This window comes from Mustela nivalis (genome assembly GCF_964662115.1).
Source record: "Mustela nivalis genome assembly, chromosome: 3".
NCBI lineage: Eukaryota > Metazoa > Chordata > Mammalia > Carnivora > Mustelidae > Mustela > Mustela nivalis.
Genome location: NC_139022.1, coordinates 127,282,332 through 127,296,103, shown reverse-complemented (window position 1 = coordinate 127,296,103; position 13,772 = coordinate 127,282,332). Strand labels below are relative to the sequence as shown.

General features: G+C 36.8%; 1 long non-coding RNA gene across 2 annotated transcripts in view; it reads left to right on the top strand.

The window, feature by feature from the left end:
- LOC309860886 overlaps positions 1-13,772 on the top strand; it is a 443,591-nt gene that overhangs the window by 370,300 nt on the left and 59,519 nt on the right. For both annotated transcript variants that reach the window (XR_014309687.1, XR_014309688.1), the window contains exon 3: positions 7,155-7,192. This is a non-coding gene — a long non-coding RNA (uncharacterized lncRNA). The remainder of the gene's footprint in view (positions 1-7,154; positions 7,193-13,772) is intronic.

Here is a 13,772-nt window from a genome sequence, read left to right as displayed (position 1 = left end):
GAGGCCAAAATTTTCAAAGTGTTTGTTGGGCATTAATTTCATTTGTAGAGGTTTTGATAGTACTGTTAATGCTCCTCAGAGTTGATTAATAGAATTGACAGCTACTAGTAATTACGGGTGCTGTGTTTAAGTGTGGCTTTATTTTAATGCATACCTTGAAAATTTATTTCTCAGGATATAGAGTAGACAGTGTTTCAAAGAAATGGATTTCATCTTTTGTGGAGTTCAAAGCAGATACAAAACAAAACATTTAACAATTTGTGTCTGTCTCTAATGAAATCTAATGGTTTGGTGGGTGTGTTTCTTCAAACATAATAACTCTGTACAAATTATTTGTTTTTAATGTCATAAAACCCATGTTATATTACTTGCTTTTCTTAAAGCTCTTACAATGAAGACTCAATTATGTTGCATTCACAAACAATTAGGTTTGACTATTTGAATGTAAACTATTGTTGCCAACATTTTGCAGCATTTTTTAACCAGTAAAAACATTTTGCTTTGTCTATTAAAATGCTCATTTTGTAAATTGTTTTTCATGTGATTTAGGCTATAGCACAAATGCTTTCTCTCTCTCCCTCTGCAGTTAATTTTTCCTTTTTTATCAACACAATTTGCTGGATAAGTACTGTGAGTTATCTCTGAATTATGGGCTTTCTCTGTTGAATCAACAACTCAGTTTTAAGTATGAGAGAACTCTAGAACCCAGTTAAATGGAAGAGCCATTTCTCAAGACTCTAATATGCCCATTTGGCAGTCCCAGAGTCACTTTAATTCCCAGTGTGTGTCAGTTTGTGTGCTCTGATCCATGAACATTCTAGGGTACATTCTAGAGTTTGGCCTGGCCCAGAAAGGTGGGTTCTCTGTTATTCTGGGTAACATTTTAAAATTATCACATATGATGAAGATTAAGTGAGTCTAATTAACCATAAAAAATCTCTTAGGAAAGTGATACATTGGAGACCAACATAGTACTGTTACAAGTGTAACACAGCCTTTCTTCTAATGACAGAAAAGATTGCTTGTTTTTTATTGAGCACCAGGTGAAATATTAGTATGTTCACTTGTCATCATGAGCAAAACTCTACATTCTCAGATATTAGGATCATGCTCAGCATGGTGATCTAGGCCAACAGTATATGAGAGGCGTATATATTAGGACCATCTGAGGAGACAAGAGAGTCAAATCATCTCACTTCCATTCTGTATCTACCTGCCTCAAGGCCAATGTCAGACAGACCTGATTCCTACTTAAAATTTCATTCATTCTGTCCTCTTCCCTTTTTCCATCGTTCTCTCTCTAATTTCTCATAATCAACCCTTAAGAATTAGGTCCTGGATCTTTGAAAAATAAGTTTAAATAAGGTTTTTCTTTTTAAATATTTTTATTAACATATAATGTATTATTTGCCCCAGGGGAAAGGTCTGTGAAGCATCAGGCTTACACATTTCACAGCACTCACCATAGCATATACCCTCCCCAATGTCCATAACCCAACCACCCTCTCCCTACCCCCGAACACCCCAGCAATCCTCAGTTTGTTTTGTGAGATTAAGAGTCTCTTATAGTTTGTTTCCCTCCCAATCCAAGATGGAATCCGGAAGTTAAAATAAGGTTTAATGACACTCCCATGGTCATTCAGAAAATAAGAAGCAGTGTCAGCTTTTGACTCCAGCTCCCTAACACTAAAGCTTTAACCCTAGCCCCTGTGCTATAATATAAAACATGCCCATGAGTAGTCAGCCTCCGCAGTGTGGCAGTGTATGAGGGGAAAAAAAAGCTGAAAACATAAAGTAGTCAAGCACCTGGAAAAGTACATTCGGTGCGAATTATGTCACTAACAGTCTTGTAACTGTAGTGGTCTTAAATATATCTGCTTAGCCATGTACCTTGTTTGCTTTTCATTCTAATTCTTAAACCCCTGGGACTAGATTTCCAATGTCACCTTTCCAGCTGAGAGCAAGTTTTGACATTACTATGGCTCTGATAATGGTTTAAAAAAATTGTTTGATAGCTCTCCCCAAGTTGAGACCAGTGATTAATTAAAGACCTTACCTATAGTGTAATGTACTATATATATATATATATATATATATATATATATATATATATACACTCCATGGTACCTTGGGAATTGGAGGGACTAATTTACTTGTAATTTACATAAAACTGGAACAAATAGGACTGACCAATATCTTTCAGTTATTTCTGTGTTTGCCACAGTTATCTTCAGGTGTCTTATTAATTTTGTAAGCACAATTTTCTTTGCCAAAGTTCAGCAGGTGTATGTCTATTGTTCCTTATCTGAGGTCTGCTTTCTTTCTTTCTTTTCTTTTTCTTTTTTTTTTTTTTTTTGTGAGGTCTGCTTTGTAAATTCTAATCCAAATGTAAATGTATTGGGCCATTTTTGTATTTGGAGAATCATGATGTAATGTATGAATGCAGTATATGTAATGAATGAATTCAGTATAAACTTATAAGCCATCAATAAACTTGGAAGGTACGGCAGTAGCTACTCAAAATCTTAGGGCTTCACGATATACCAGCTTTTGCTTCATTTCAAAATCATTTTTTTTTTTTTTTAAGAAATGAGAATTTACTAACCTTTCACTCAACACAAAATAATGGTGGGATCCTACTTCATTTATATTCAGTTGGGGTAACATATTTATTCTGGTACCAGATGTAGAGTGTTAATGGATTAAAGTATATAGACAAAGTGGGCAATTGTACTGTAAATGTTACTTAAGTGAATTTGGCCTGCAAGGGTATTATTGATTTATTTTATCTAATTTAGTTTGTATTGCAATTCAAGCTCAACACTGAGGATTGAAGTCATCTGTCTTCTATAGGTGAAATGACTTCAGATCTCTAGGGAACTAAACTAAGTGAGTAGGAAGTCTCTTCCTTTGAGGAAGCAAAGACGGTGGAAATATTTTCCAGTGGGGTGAGGATGTGGGGGGAAATGTTCTCCTCCCAGGGACACTAGGAAATCATATTCCACCAGGAAGAAAACATGCAACCACCACTCAGGGAAACATTTTGATTTCCTTATCAATATTAAAACAATATCCTCTTAATAGCTGAAGAGTGGTACTTTGCTAGGTATGGAGCTCAGTGATGTTCTTTATCATCGATCACTTTGTAAATCAGCAGAACAGGAAGAAAGGTGCCCTTTATAGCCATTGTACAAAGCACACTATTGAGGGTTTCATGTTCACTTCCTCCATAATCCAAGTGTCCAGGCTTATGAATCAAACAGGGTGCAGTGAGCACAGAAAAGCAAAGTATCTCTTTATCTTTTTTTAAAGCTATTATGAAATTGCTTAATGCTAAATTTGTTGTTGAATTTTTGAACATAGATGATGAAGAATATAAACTGTTTGTGCCATTAAACAATTGTGAGAATATTATATTATATGGCTCTAATCCCCCCAATTATGATAGCCTGAATTCATGATGATTTTAAAGAAAAAGAAGGCACTAAGTATTTAAAAAATTGGGTTGTCAGGAAGTACACAACTGGTATACTTCATTAGTTTGCGTCCTCTGACATATCGCTGTGACACAGGGAAGGATTCATATCTTCTTCAATTAGGGATAGGGACACTGAAACCTCAGGAAGCTTGGTGATCACTCCAGGGCCACCTAGGGCAAATGTAACCTGTTTTCCAGGTGGGAAAACAATACTACACATCTATACTTGTCTCCTGGCCTCTCTGCTTCTAAGTTGCGAAGAGATCTATTACTAAACAAAATAGTCAGATAGCTCCCAGGAGCCTTTGGATATGAAGTGTCTAATGACTCCTTGTAAAATGTCCCAGACCTGAAACATCTGTTCTGGAGGTACAGTCCATATCCATACCACAGTTTCAAGTTAACAACTTATTTCCTTTCCTTTTATTTTATTTTATTTTTTAAGTGCATAGCAGCTGTCTACATATTTCAGAGGACAGACCTTGATTTAAACGTCAGCCAGAGAATGTTGTATAGAAAACTCACAATTCACTGTGTGTGCTAATTAGAAGCTTCTTACACAAGCACATGGATTCATTTATACACTGATGAATTTTCAGTTGCCAGATAGCTCCAGTGAGAAGACCAGGAAAGTAAAAATAGTCAGTCTAATGAATTTAACATTTATTTTTATGCAAGCTGGGTAATTTTTAGAATTGTTTTGTTTTTTTGGAAGAATGATTTGCATGTGCAATGCATTTGTTTTATGAGACTTGAAATACTACTTCCTGGAAAAGGAAGACAATTTTTCTTGATTGAAAGGCATCTAGTCACATACCCAGAGTTAAACCCAAAATACCGGAAGTGAAAGAAGAGAGATTATACATAGGTCACACATTCATAAGACTTGAAAGACAGAATAAAGAGTATCAAAGAAAAAGATCAAGGTGACTTATGATTTCACTGCATCATGGGGTAAATTTGTCTCCAGTGTGAGCCCCACAGCTAACAAAGTGTAGTCATTTTGTTCCCTTTCTGTTGCATCCCTCCAGTCTGGGATAACAGGCAAATGTCAGTCTCTATTGCCCACAGAAAAGCAATTTCATATGCTGTTCTTTTAAAATATTTCCTTTCCTTTTCCTTTGTTTTACTTGACCCTCATTAGATACACGTAAACAGAAATACATGTTTATCTCCATCCTTCAAGCATGTGCTGACATTTTTGAGGCATATGACAGAAAAGATCATGGTCTTAGGCATTTCACAATCATGTGGGGGAACCATATAATTAAAAAACAAATGAGTTCATAATGAAGATAATTATAAGTAGAGAGAATTATTAGATAGACTCTAAAGATAGCATGATAAAGAATTATTGGGTGGAGCAATTATTTTATTGCGATAAAAGGTTGATTATAAAAAGGCCTCCTCAAGGAGATAAAGTATCTGAAGGATGGAAGGAAATAGCCATGCAATGCTTTGAGGGAATGATCTTCCTGGAGAAAAGAACAAATATAGTAGCCTTGAGACAGGGTGATTTTTAAAAAATGGAAAGAAAGTAATCAAGTTTACAGCATAGTGATCATAACTTGGCTAAGTGGAGTTTGGTACAAGGTGAAGTCAGGGAGATTAACAGGGGCTAAATCATGAAGAATCTTATTGGCCTTTGAAAAGGAAACACTTGTATTTCATTCTTTATTTAAATTTTGATATAGTTTTCTACATAATATCTATGTGGTGAGCATTGTACCAGGTACTTTATAGGTACTATTTCGGGTACCTTCACAACAACCCTGCAAGGAGGGCAACAATATTACTATTTTGTGGGTAAGAACATGAAAACTCAAAAAGATTAAATAAATTTCCCAAGATTATTGAGTTAGTATGAAGCCAAGATTCTAAGCTAGATCTAACTCCACAGTCGGAGCCCTTGTCTACTCTTCCCTCTGCTCTACTTTCCCTCTATCCGATTTCTTAGAGATGCATATGTCTTTCTTACAAATATTCTTGTTAACTCCTACTTACTCTCCAGGAAACATTTTGTCCCCCGTCCTCTATTCCCTGCTCCTCCCCCTTTTAAATCTCATCTTCCACCAGTTTTGGATGACAGTGCTGTGAGGGACCATAGCACCTTCTGTTTTCCTGTATCATCACCAGTATCCCACTTTGGTTGTTATCTTTACCAGTCTTCCTCACTACACTGTATCCCACATAATGAGAAAGACCGGGTCTGTGACAGCACCCACAAGATCCCCTAGCACCCTGGGTGACAAAGAGTAAATGCTGAAATACTGAGCACTAAAAAGAAAATAAATGGTATTTAAGGTCCAGATTCACAGGACCTTAAAAGTACCATAATTGAACTAACCAGTTCAATAGCTTCAAAAATGATATGACAGTGTATGTATGTATACTGTTGATATTTAATAGTGAGCTATTAAAACTCCTAAAATAACACAATATAGAGTAATAAGTGCACTTTTGGTCTCCTTGCCTGCAGTCTCTCAGTGTTTTCATTACCTCCCCAAACCACACAAATCTAGAATTTATAGGAATTAAAGGGAATGATGCAGTAGTCTTAAATTATGTGGATTCACATCCTAGCCTGGCCTCATGTCAGTAGCAAACTGTAGTTTTCTCATCCCCAAAGTTGTGCCAATAGCTTGTATCATTTTATGAGGACTAGAAATAATAAAGCACCTAGCACAGGGAACAGGAGGTAACAGGTATGCATCATTATAATACTCTTCTTAATAGTAGTATTGTGCTCTCATCTTTAGACCCTTGGAGTCATTCTCCATTGCCAACCCAGATAATAAAATTACTTTCATTCCCAGCCGTAAATTCCTCTACATTCCTCTGATTTCCTTTATCCATACAGGTATCCAGCTTCCTTGTCTCCAACATGCTTGGAGTCTTCAAGCCTTCCTGCCTTTGGTTATACTGTGTTTATAGGCTAGGTAATTTTTTACCTGCTTAAATTTCTTTCACTCTGAAAGACCATATTGGGTTGTGTATATAAGAACATGGCCTCCAGGGGCACCTGGGTGGCTCAGTGTGTTAAGCCTCTGCCTTCAGCTCATGATCTCAGGGTCCTGGAATGGAGCCCCGCATCAGGCTCTCTGCTCAGTGAGGAGCCTGTTTCCCTCTCTCTCTGCCTGTCTCTCTGCCTACTTGTGATCTCTGTCAAATAAATAAATATACCCTTAAAAAAAAAAACATGGCCTCCAAATCCAGTCTACCTGGTTTAAATCCTAGCTCCTGTATATACCACATCTGTGACCTTGGGTAACTTATTTATCATCTGTATGCCTCAGTGACAGTAATATAATTAGGATTGGAAAATGTTACTCTCTCAGGGTGACAAGGACTGAAAGAGTTCACGTATGTGAAGTACCTATAACAGTGCCTGACAAGAAGTGAGCATTGCATGGAATATTAGCTGTCATCATCATCATCATCATCACCTTTTTCCAATATTCCTCTGTATGCAAAATGTTTTCTCCTATTATTTGTCAGAATATCTGCTCTTTGCTTAGTGTTCTACCAACATTTCTATTGTATCTTTATTACAGAGCTTAAAAAGTTATGTTTAATATTATAGTGTATGACTTGAATGCTTGCCACCCCCATAAAATTCTGTTTCTTTAAGGCAGAAGTCATAATAAACTCTTTTTCATCTCTTTTATTATCACAGGGCCTTAGAACAGTGTTTTGTCAAATACTGTATACCAGGTAAGTGTGAAATGAGTAAGAATGGATATGTCTAATTGATTTGTTATTTACTTGCTCATTGTTTGTCTTCTTGTATGAGAACAAAAGCGTTGACCCTGTCTGTCACTGCTATAGTCCCAGAGTTTAAAACAGTGGCTGGTATAAAATAGGTACTTAGGAAATATTTGTTGAATGAAAGATGAAAAAAAAAAAAGATGAAACTAATGAGTGAATCAGTGAATGAATGGTCAATAAATCGAGATAACCATTAATAACCATTGATAACCAGTCAATAAGTCGAGATAACCATATTTGGGTTTCTTAAAACTCTTTCTTTAGTGAATTAGAAAATATGTGCTTCAGCCCTTAAGTTCTCTGTGTATTTCCACACACAAACATATTATATGTATACAGATTGCAAAATTGGAATCATTTCCAGAATCAGAGTGTAAATCGGACATGTGCTTGACTAGGTGGCAGGGAGATATTTGAACAGAAATATCTTGCCTAGAGAAAAGCAGGTGGAATTTGCCTTTTCAACATTTTTGTGCCAAGCCAGATAATTTACTTCTCACCTGGGAACAATTTCCTTCCCGCAGCCATAATGTGAGTTTCACCACAGCTGTGGAGCTAAGTCAAAGTCAAAGTAGAGATTGCTGCGTCACTTGCTGGGAAATGACTTTTGAGTTTGGGTCTGTGTCCTTGTCTGGCAGCTTTCTTATTTGTGTTTAAAAACATGGACTGCAGAGAGGTGCACATCTGTTTCTGAATGTGTAAGTGGAATATGGAAGGATTTTTTTTTTCTTCTTTCTTTCTTTCTTTCTTTTTTTGTGGCTTTAAATTCCTGGACTCTTTAGCTGTCCCGATAAATGCATTCTGACTTCTACTTTTCCAGCCAAGAAGCAGCAGCTGCATCTGGATGTGTGAAATATACATTTGAGTTAACAGTATTTAAGGGAAACATATGTTTCTTTTTTATCTCCTGTACCCACAGTTTTGAGACAAGCAGACTTATCAATATGATGCTGGTCATCACTGTTCCTTCTTTTCTATACAATTTTCTATTCTTAGCACTGTATAGTCAGACAGGGAATAAATAAATCACTCTCTGTATTGCTTTCCATTTTGCTATTTTCCCCCTTATGATAATGAACATTTCGTAAGAAGATCAGAGTTTTATAGGTTGGAATCTTAGAGGCAAAGATCAGGACAGGGTCAGGCTAGGGGTAGAAGGAGGAATATGTACTTTATTTTTTGCCCAAGTCATGAAAAGAGTCACTAAAATTCTCCAGTGCTGAGCCAGAAACCTTAATAACAGCCTCCATTTTCCAAAGGCAGTGGAGACAGTGGAATGACACATGGTTATGTTATACCAGCACCAGAAACTAAAGTAGGATAGAGAAAAATGTTTTCAAACATTGCCTGTGAGTAGGTAATGAAGGCCTACAGAGTGTGACTGGATAACTATCATACTCCTGGACACTCTTGTCGAATTCCTGACATGGTATATTGAATTTACAGAGTTGTACTCCTCCGTTTTTTTAAGACATTTCAGTCTTGGGAGTCTTCTTTTGCTAAGAGAATATGCTCACAAGTGTAACACCAAATGATATCACCTATTAACTCCTTTATACAAATTAGCTGACCTATGGCTAGAAATGTTGCAAGCGACCATCAAATAGGTTATTTGAAGTTGCAGAAGCTCTGAGCACAAGAAAGCAAGCTGTAGAGGCCTCCAAAAGTAAATTTTACATGCCCAAAGGGGAGAACATGAGTCTTGAAGTTAGAGATCCATGTTTAGAATCCAAATATGTGTGTAGCACATGCAATATTTGAAGTCCACCTGTCCTCACCTGACTCACCTGAAGGAAGAATACATGGGAGCAGTTCAGAAACTGCTTTGCTTTACAGATTTTGGGTACTGAGCATCACAGAAAGAAACAAACAAACCAAAACAACACTACCAGTCATAATCTAAAGTAAGAGTTGTCATTGCTTCTGTTTGGTAAATAAAGTTTTAATGGAACACAGCCACACTTGTTCATTTAAGTATGGCCTTTGTTGCTTTCCTCCTGCAGTGGCAGTTGAACAACTACAACAGAGATCTGGCTCACAAGTCTAAAATAGTTCCTGTCTGGCTCTTTAAAAAGAAAAAAAAAAAAGTTTGTCTCCCTTGCTCTAAAAAAATCTAGAGTAACTATGTTGCCTTACACAATACATTGGAATCAGCATTGGGAACCCATAAAGTCCTCCTAGGAATTGTGTTATAACCAGAGGACATATGGAAAATGAAAAAAAAAAATGTATTTCTGGTGCTCCTCATTGGCAATAATTCTGAAGTCATACACAGTTTCTAGTTTCACTTTCTTACATTAATCACAAATGAAATATTGGTCAGCTCTCCTAGACTCAATTAGTGCTTAATGAGATGTCTTGTATTTTTTATTTCCATTAATCTCTGTTTGAAGATATTTACTATTCTTCCACCATTTTCTTGAAAATTCTTTGAGCTGCTACAAATCTTAAATTTCAAAATATAATGTAATATTCTTTTATATGTGCAGAGGGGCCAATCATGTATCTGTTGAGTGTTGCTACAGGAGTCAAACTCTTCACCAGAATATAAAATAAGTCTAGAAGAATGATTGCCACTGGCTGAAAGCAGAAGACCTGTTGAGAAAATGACAGTAATAAACTTTAATAGGGTGTGTGTGTGTGTGAGTACGTGTATGTGTATATATATATATGATTGAGGAAAAGAGAGAAATTATTTGTGTATTCAGGAACAGTTGTGTATGGTATAGGATACTTTTAATGTACTGGGGTTTGCGAGGAAAGCAGATTTTGAGAAGTTTTGATGAAGTTTATCAATGGGATTATGTCTTTACTCTTTCTTGAAGGAGCACTGATTTCAATGGTTTCTCAATGATTTTGTTTGCTGAGATGGGACGATGATTTGAGTTATGTTCTGTACACCAGATGGGCAGCATATTATGTCAGCTTTCTGTGGGTTGCCTGTGTCGGATGGGGCTGGATTGGTATACATACAGGGTTGGTAGGAGAACTGCTTCAAAATGTATGTGAAAAGTAACTAAGGTCTGATTTTTCCTAACAGCATCTGTTATTATCGCTGCATTTACTATGTTGTCATGGCTAGCAGAAAGATTCCAGTATAACTTTGAATTAACTTGAAGTGATTGGGTTGTTTTTTTTTTTTTTTAAGATTTTTTTTTTTTTTTTTTTTTTTTTTTTGGTCATAGAGAGAGAAGCGAGAGCAAGCACAGGCAGACAGAGTGGCAGGCAGAGGGAGAAGCAGGCTCCCTGCCAAGCAAGGAGCCCGATGTGGGACTCGATCCCAGGACGCTGGGATCATGACCTGAGCCGAAGGCAGCCGCTTAACCAACTGAGCCACCCAGGCATCCCTGAAGTGATTGGGTTTTATTTCAATCATTTCCTCATACAAAAGACCATCAATAGTATTCTGATCAAAAGTTTTGTAACCTGTAGAGCTGGGACTTGAAAATCATGTGTTTTAGTCAAATAAAAGGAAAAGGACAGCATTTCCCATTTCTGACGTGAGTTCACATTGTCTTTTGAAAATTTAAGCCTCGGAATACATTATGTGCTTTCTTCTTTGCACCTGGTCATAAACCTTTTAGTAAATGCTTGCTGTTAAAATGATAAATGGATGCTGTTAAAACACTTTAATGCATAGTGCACCAAAAGTGCCTACTTAAAGGCTAGTTTCCCTTCAGAATTTTGAAGAAGATGCCTTCTCAGCTTTTCTTTCTTGGCACAATTCTTAACAGAATGGGAATATGTATATGCCTGTATTCCTCTAAACGTCCACCAGAGATAGTTATATTCCTATAAAAGCTTCAAATGGCTTTAATTAGATATTCTTAGTAAACAGCTCACCTCTTCCTTGTTTTCCTCCCTTCCCCAAAGGTTTGTGAATTTGGCAGAAGGTGAAGTGGCATAGGTTGTATTTCAAACTTCCTAAGTTTGACTTTTCCTGCCCAGTGTTTTTGAAGATGAGAATCTGTAGTGCGTATGATTTCTGGGTGAAAAATGTGTTACTTCACACATTATTTAAATTTCTAAAACTTTATGTTAGAAACAGAAAACAGATTTGGGTAAAATCCAATAAACAACAACAAAATCAATTAACTTGAATTTTCTTTATTTTAAAATACACACAAGCCCAGCTCTCTGAAATTATATGAGGATAAACGTATAATATTATGAAGACCCACAGATCTGCTTGTTTGTTCTTGAAATTTCCTTGTCCCTTGATAGTAAATGTGATTAAGTGCATTCATAATATCAAGTTATATAAGGCTATCAAATTTTGGAATTTTACAAATTTTGGAATTTTGTGAATTTTTCTTAAAAGGCACACCCATTTTCCTTTAAATAGGAATAGTTTTATCAGTGTTCATCTAGAGCTTCCAAAATTGTGTTTGATCAAGAGACCACCATTATAGGCTGAGTTACTACATGAAACATATAACCAAATGCTCATTAGAGACTTATGAGTTAATGTTCTTTTTTAAAAAAATATTTTATTTTTTTATTTGACAGAGATTACAAGTAGACAGAGAGCCAGACAGAGACAGAAAGGGAAGCAGGCTCCCCGCTGAGCAGAGAGCCCCATGCGGGGCTTGATTCCAGGACCCTGGGACCATGACCCGAGCCAAAGGCAGAGGCTTTTAACCCACTGGGCCACCCAGGTGCCCCATGAGTTAATATTCTTAATTAGACAGTTAAAAGCTGGTGTTTGTATGTAACATTTGTGTTATTAAATGCTATTTCAGAATTTATGTACAGTTCTCAGACTATAGTGATCTAATACTAAGATAAACTGAGTCCAAAGTGCTGATTCATGTAAAGCATAGCTTTTTTATAGAAACAGAAGTTTCTGTTTTATTCCACTTTTTCCCTCATTTTGCTGAAGAAAATATATGGGGAATCCCTTTAAAAAAAAGGGGGGCAACAATTAGTTTTCATCACCAAATGCCTGAACTTCATATTTTTTTTGCTTTCGCTTTAAGTGCATTATTTCTCAATGCCAATTTTAATATGCTAGAACAAAAGAGCTAGATTTTCTTTTCTTTTTTTAATTTCCTTTTTTTTTCTTTTTAAGATTTTACTTATTTATTTGACAGACAGAGATCACAAGTAGGCAGAGAGACAAGCAGAGAGAGAGGGGGAAGCAGGCTCCCCACTGAGCAGAGAGCCCTATGTGGGGCTTGATCCCAGGACCCTGAGATCATGACCTGAGCTGAAGGCAGAGGCTTAACTCACTGAGCCACTCAGGAGCCCCATCTTTTTTTTTTTTTTAAGATTTTATTTATTTATTTGACAGAGAGAGTGCACAGGCAGGGGCAGGCAGAGGCGGGGAGAAACAGGCTTCCTGCTGAGTAGAGGGGCGGTTGTGGGCCTCACTCACAGGATTCTGGGATCATGACCTGAGCTAAAGTCAGATACTTCACGGCAAAGCCACCCAGGTGCCCTACATTTTCTACTTTTAACAAGTCCTTCCTATATGCCCGAGTAGCAATGAGCTAACAATAGCTTTTTACCTTTATGACAACTCCCATCGCCAAGTGTAGGCTATTTAGAAATTGTACAAAATGAAAATAAATACCTGGTTTCCAACACAGGCAGTCCTCTGAAATGCCGTCTATCATTTGTAATTTCTGTGACGTTATTTGGTGGTTATGATTTATCACCTTGCCACTGTTATGAGTCAGCCGTGAAATCTCCATGACTCAATGGCACATAACAAAAGCAATCAGGAAAGTGACATTTGAATGAAGGGTTGGTGGATGGATTTGAATAAGATTTCATTAACTTAAAGAACTAAGGCAGAGTAACTCCCCCAGCTTTTCAAAATCTTACAAAGTCAGCATTTCAATTCTTTCTTTTCATTGGTAATAGTAAACTGGGGAGGGGGTGGGGAATTCCCATCATTTGGAGACAAAAAAATACAAATTTATGGAGGGTGACAGTATGGGTTTGTTCTTACTTTGCATTCAATCTTTTATTTTTCCATTGTGTTCAGAAGAGACTTTTGTTAAACTTGCAAATTTCTTACTGCTTTTAAATTTGCTTGCGACCCACCTGTTTTTGCCTAGATGCTAAATTAATAGCAAAATGAATTTATTTCTTCAGTAAATATGTATTAAGCCTAGATCCTCTGTCAGGTATTGTGTAAGACAATAGGGTTGAAACAATAAGCAAGGCAGACATGACCCTCCCTCACAAGGACATTTCAGTCCAGTGAAATGAGTCATACTTACTTTTCCAGGCTAATTGCCATTAATCTTGAGTGTGAAAATGCCCACTTCCAAGCATTAAAGAATATTTTCTATATAAGAACTTGACTTTGCAATGTTTCACTATTTTAAGCTACAGTTACCTTCAGATAGAAAAGTGGAACAAAGATTGGTCTGTTGGCAGGAAAATGACTGATCTTCTGGGCACCTGCCCCTCAGCCCAGTGGACTCCCTTGTTTGACAGTTTATATTGGATGCTACTTCTGTGATTTGCAAGTACTTCCGTGATTTGCACTTACTTTGATCTAGGAAGGGAAATA